This window comes from Sander lucioperca, chromosome 1 (genome assembly GCF_008315115.2).
Source record: "Sander lucioperca isolate FBNREF2018 chromosome 1, SLUC_FBN_1.2, whole genome shotgun sequence".
NCBI lineage: Eukaryota > Metazoa > Chordata > Actinopteri > Perciformes > Percidae > Sander > Sander lucioperca.
Genome location: NC_050173.1, coordinates 20,586,131 through 20,592,461, shown reverse-complemented (window position 1 = coordinate 20,592,461; position 6,331 = coordinate 20,586,131).

The window sequence follows — 6,331 nt, the reverse complement described above, 5'->3', positions numbered from 1 at the left end:
ACCCGGTCTCTGGAGACAACACAGGGGTCGTAAACGTCAAACAAATGCTAGGGGCACACAGTGTTGCCAACTCTTTTCCAATGAAAGTAGCTAGCACCAGCTCCAAAAGTCCCTAAAAGTAGCTAGATGACATCATACACTCATTTGCATATTTGTGACATCATTACACAATCATTTGTATAAAGCTTAGTGGTTGTGTCAGCAAGGTAGATAGAAAGAAATAGAAATCTTTAGCCAAATAATCACAAATTCAATATAGGAATTTATTTTACCTTATAATTATTACTTAGGTAGCCTATCTTTGAAGTAAAAAAAGAAATTCTACAAAGGGAGGAAAAAAGATCAATAAAGAATTCTCAAAGAAGGCTGGCTTGCCCAGGGCCAGGCCAGCTCAGCGGCGTCTTTCTCCCGTCGTGTCCCGCTGTCTCTCGTACCTACACCGGCCCCCGCACCCTGTCCCTTCTCCCCTTTCTTTTTTTTTTTTTTAAAGATTATTTTTGGGCTTTTCTGCCTTTAATGGATAGGACAGCTAGGTGAGAAAGGGGAGAGGGGGAAGACATGCAGAAAATCATCACAGGTCAGACTCAAACTCTGGACCTCTGCGTCAAGGCATAAACCTCTCAGTATATGTGCGTCTGCTCTACCCACTGAGTCAACCCGGCCACACAGTCCCTTCTCCCCTTTCTACTTGCCTGCGCACTGTGCGCAGTGCTGCTGCACATGAGGAGAGAGGGGAGGGGCTGCTCCTCTGCGAGTCACAGAACAGAAGAGGAGACTGTTTTGGCGGCCACAGGAGAGAAATACCTTGCGCGCCCGCTGGACAACACTGGCAACTTTTTTGTCGCTAGTCGCTTTTTTGAAGAAAAAAAAGTCACTAAGGGGGTCTGAAAAGTCGCTAAGTTGGCAACACTGGGGGCACAGGATGTGCACCAAAATACAACAAACCACATCACCGACAAGATGGTTGGGGGAGGGGGTGGGGGTTAGTGACAGTCAGTTAGTCATGACAGTTACGGAAACATGGGGGGAGAGGCGAGCTTGCTCTGTTTTGTTTGGTATTTACTTGGAACGTCAACAGAAGTGACGTCATGCAGGAACTCATAGTGCAACTTTAAGTATACCCTTTGATAAAAACCATCCTCCAGAGCTATATGTAACTTAATGTGGGCTGAGCCTCTTTACTGAAGTGCTACAGGGGACATACCTGTTAGAAAAGCGTCTTACTTGTTTTCTTTCAACATTAATGCCATCAAAACTACATCACACTTGCATGTCATAATGTGTCATTGCCACTACTTTAAAACTAAGTTGTGTTGACTGCAAATTTTAAAGCTCTCTCTAATATTAGTGCAATGATGAAAAGATTAGTTGCTGTACCAGTTACTTAGCAACAGCAGTGGCAAAGTATTGTAGCACCAATATGGCTCCAAAAGAAAACTTCCAAGTGTAAGCTATATTTAATCACTGGCTCTGGATCCAACTCCAGTGTAATGGTTCTCTGGAAAAATTAGATCCTTAACTGAGTGTGTGGGTGTGCAATTGTTTGGTCCTTTGATGTAATGCATTCTGTAATATAATGCTCAAATGGTTTTCTCAGTGTTGCTCTCAGAGAGAAGGTGCTCACTTGGTCAATCTGGACAGTGTACCTGAGTTAAGAAGAGTTGCAATTGCATGTAGTGTATACGTGATCCTGTGGTTATATCTTCCTACTTGAAGTATCAAGTTGGGTTAAGAATATACGTCAATCAATATTTTTTTATATTAACAATGGATTAAATGACTGTATATTGTGAAATGAGTAGCTAGTGATGAACCCACAGAGACTTACCACCCAACTCTATTCCCTTTAGCTTTATGGAGGGTGTTAGCATCTTTCAGCTCACTGTTTTGGTTTTATGGCCCAGCTTTAGTGTTTTGGTTCACTCTTCAGTCTTGTTTCTAGTCGTAAAAGGCAGCTGTTACCAGCTAAAAAAAAAAAGGTGTTGATAAACAGACTGTACACTACCTGCCCAGCACCATAACACTAGCTAAAACCAGCTGAAAAAGCCAGTCTGGAGTTGTTGGAGAATGACTTAGATTTGTCAGGTCGCCAGAAACATGAACGCTAATGTTGCTCTATGTCTGCTCAGTGTTTAAAAGGGCATTTTTTGCTCACATGTTAGCCACAACAACTATAAAGTGTCAAAATGTCAATGTTGTGTTTACAGCTTGTTGTGCTCAAGGGGGCAAGCATTCCATTGACTGCCATTCATCTTGATGTCACTTTGACAGCGAATAACTTTACATCTGAAGCGTTTAAAGACTTTATTTGTCCATCGTTTATTTTTAAAGAAACACGACAATGTATAAAAGGCTCCATTACCTTGTATCTCACGTATGGCTCCGTAGCAGACGTTTTTGTAAAAATAGGCTAACGATTGTGTCATAACCACACGACTTACTGTCGCATAGTAGAGGAATTACCGTACAGTACAGGAGAAGCTCGCCTCGCAGGCAGTTTCGACTTACATTTAAGTTTAATTACTAATGTTAACTAGCATTTTAGTTAGCAATAATTAGCCTCTCAAACTAGCTAACTGTATCCAAGTTGTTTAAAACTTGATATTTCAGGTGGACTAAAAGTCTGTTTTGTAATTGTACTTGTTTGTGGTGTTATGCAGTTGTTTTTTTAATCTCCACTTTTATGTATGTGCATACCTCTGCATATCAAATTCATTTAATGCCCAATTTCTCAAATGAACAGAAAACAAGAAGTGTTGATGCAAGATACCTAACCCTGATAACACTGATATACTGCAATGCAAACAGTTTATGCTGTAAACTGTAATTGTTCTTCGTACATATAGATTTTTCAATAAAACAGTAATTACTGAGCGAAATCCCAGCTGTCCCATTACATGCACAAGAGTTGTCACGTTATGGGAACATGATTAATCACACAAACAGTTGCTCATTTTTAAATACATCCTTAATGCTTTCCCTTGCCTCAGGGGCTATATATCACTTATTTTCTACGTTCTGTGTTTGATGAAGATATAAACTTTTTACATTGCTCTTGGACCCTTGATACACAAGAGAACCACCAGTTTGTGGTGTATTTTTATTAATGTCCGTGTGTGTGTGTGTGTGTGTGTGTGTTGTAGGGTGACTCAAAGGCCATCTCCACAGGAGTCAAATCTGAAAAAGGGTCAGGCGATGTTGTAACTCACCCTTGTTCACCTCCCACTGCACAGAAAGCACAGTAATAAATTCGGAGTCAGAGACCTCTTACATCCTGCCGTTGCACTCCTGCCAGTACCTATTGTCAATCACTATTTTATCCTCACCAACCCTTATCTGTTCATCCCGCGCTCCTCAGAGAAAAATTGTTTTCATACACCTCTCTCAATCTCTGCTCCTTCTCTATATTTTACCCAATTTCCAGGCATTAACAGTCAATCTTTCCCTCTTTACAATGTCACTCTACTTTCTGCCTGCCTTTGTTCATCTCTTCCACAGCGTGGTGCAGAGTGTAAAGCTGGACATTAATTTGCCACAGATGAGCCCCACTCACCAGACAGCTCATGGCTGCTTATCAGGCGTCGGGTAAGATTAGGACAGTCGCTGGTGCCACGTTGGATTTTCAGCAAGAGGACGATGTAAAGACTTCAGGTACTTTTCACATGCCCATTAACATAAAAAAAAAATGACATTACTTTGTGCTCATAGTACAATTATACATTTGATAAATTCCTTGAAAATGAAGCATCACTATTAGTAACCCTTTAACTAACTACTAACTGGTAGTCTTCTTTCTTAGAACCTTATTTTGATCTTTATTTGTCATTTTATTCTCTTTATATCACTGTGAGATCAAACTAATTATAAAGTGAGATTTCACACCCACACCCTTTTTATATTTAACTCTACAGTTATTGTACAGATGCACTATGTAAGACAAAGCTGTTTAATTTTCACATTAACCTCTTCATATGCACTTTTAGATATCTCCAGAGTAGGACTTATTGATTGAGCTCCATGGTAACACGTTCAACATATCCCACACAACAGACTAAGACAAATGTCAAGTGTACAGTTTATCCTTCCATCCATCCATCCTTAGTTTGTATGTGCATCCCTTCTTTTTGCTGAACAATCCCATCTCAGCATTTAACCTCCAATTTGCACAAGTCATTATGGCTGTGAGGGCTGAGGAGGCTATACATTCTGCTAAGTGTTCATCCATCATAGTAAGTTTAAAAAAGCCCAACCAATTTTTACATTTCTCTGACTAATGGAGACAGAAAGAGCATCCATCGCTGAAACATTATTAATACATTTGATGAGGCAAGCAGTTTCTACTTAATTCATTTGGACAGACAGTATCTGACTGTTTTGGGGAATTTGTCTTAAACAAGACACGTGTAATTATACAGTTATTCTGATTTTTGCAGTATTCTTTCCTTGGCCAGTGTAATCTTATACAGAAATGTTTCTTGAAACCCTCTGGGACTTTCTTATTGAATACTTTCTCCTCCTGCCAGCATCAATTACAGCAAATGTTTGTTCTGCCGAATGGGAAGCAGGGGTATATCTCCTGCTCCATCAATAAACAGAGACCAGAACAACACTGGTATCTCATAGTGAAAACAGGAAACTCAATCGAAGTGCTGGAGACTTTTTAGAAAAACATAGATTTTCCTCCAGCACTCCTGACAGATGCTGAAGTTAAAGTGTTTGTGCACAGCTGGGACTCTGCAGAGCAGGCCGACTGTGGCTCTCTCATGTTTGTGTGTGCTAGCAGGTCTGTTATCGATGCCACATCAAAGAGCTGAGTTGACATTCCTGGGTCATTGACTGGAGACTGATTACAGCAGAAACAGAGTGGTAGTGTCATTTCTAATGATAAAACACAGGTGAGGCGAAGAACTTGAAGATTAAGCTTTCTGCTGACTGCACTAATGCTAAGACTTTGCCACAGTAGTACAGTTTTCAACCTGAAAGAAAACTCAAACTTGACAACAGAAACTGTAATGTTGGAAATCCACAACAGGGGTTGTGCAAAAGATGGATCAATTTTGTTGTCATATTTTGGCAAACTTCATGGAAAAAACACACACACACACAAAATAATGAAAAAAAAACAACTTGGTTTCAACTTGCTGTCTACTCCTACCACTACGTTGTTTGAACTGCAGTCATATCCACACACACCTAAGCTGACTGAATTGAACACATTGTCATTGGCCTAATTAAGGTACGCTCCTTGCAGAACTCAGGGAGGAAGAGTGAGGAAGGTTCCACTTAGTCTCCTCATCATCACTACTTGTACTTTCTGCACCAAGAAGCTGAATGTTAAGCAGGTCTTTCCAAATATCTCTGAGCTCATTGACATAAAGTGCAGCTCCCAACTAGGCTCACTCCACACTTTCATAATAACGGTCATTATCTTCAGCACACATCTTTCTGCTTCATTTAAGCCATTCTTAACAAGGAGTATCCATCATGGAGGTGCTACCGTTCTGCGGTCGCACTGACCTCCAGCAGTCTGATTTATTCCCGACAGTGCCCTCAGCTCTGTCTTTCCCCTTCACTGCGGGACAATACCGCCACTGTGGACCTTTTTTAATTATCAAGGCATTATTTAAAACTTCATCAGTCCTGGGTGGTTGCTGGACAGGGTGACATCAGCAGCCGGCAGGTTCTCCGTCTTATGGCTGGGGTAATTTTTTTAACTGGAGATGAGGGCATGTTAATAGGGTAGGTAAATAAGAACAGTACAGCTCAAAGTGTACTTCATGGTTCTGGAATTATTCACTAATGATGATCACACGCACATCACTTGAAACTTTCCTTCTTGCTACAGCATACATGCAAGATGTTTCTCTAACAAATTGGAGTCTTGCATTAAATAGAGGCCATGTATCATTATGTGTGTGTGATGAGATTGGTGGCGCACACAGCATCATTATTTTGATTTGGTCCTCCTCTGCTCCTGTGGCTTGGCGCAGCAGCAGGACACAGATGAGGGTGAACAGCTGCAGCCAGCTGCGCCTGGACAAACACAAGGACAGCTCTACCTTCAACGACACTGTATTAAACTAATTATTCACTATCAGGGATTGTTTTCCTGCGTCAGTGAATGTAAAGAAAAAAAATGTAGCGAATGGGGGTGTCATCTACGGCGCAGGCAGCAAAGATTGTAAACATGTTTTTCCTCTCCCCTCTCTACAAGAGGATAAACAAAAAGACTGCTGTTAGATTTAATTCTGAGAAGCCTCTCTCTGGGGCAGCGTGCTGCACTAAGAAGCCCATCGCAAAAAGCCTTCAATTAGCAGAGTACGCCTTCATC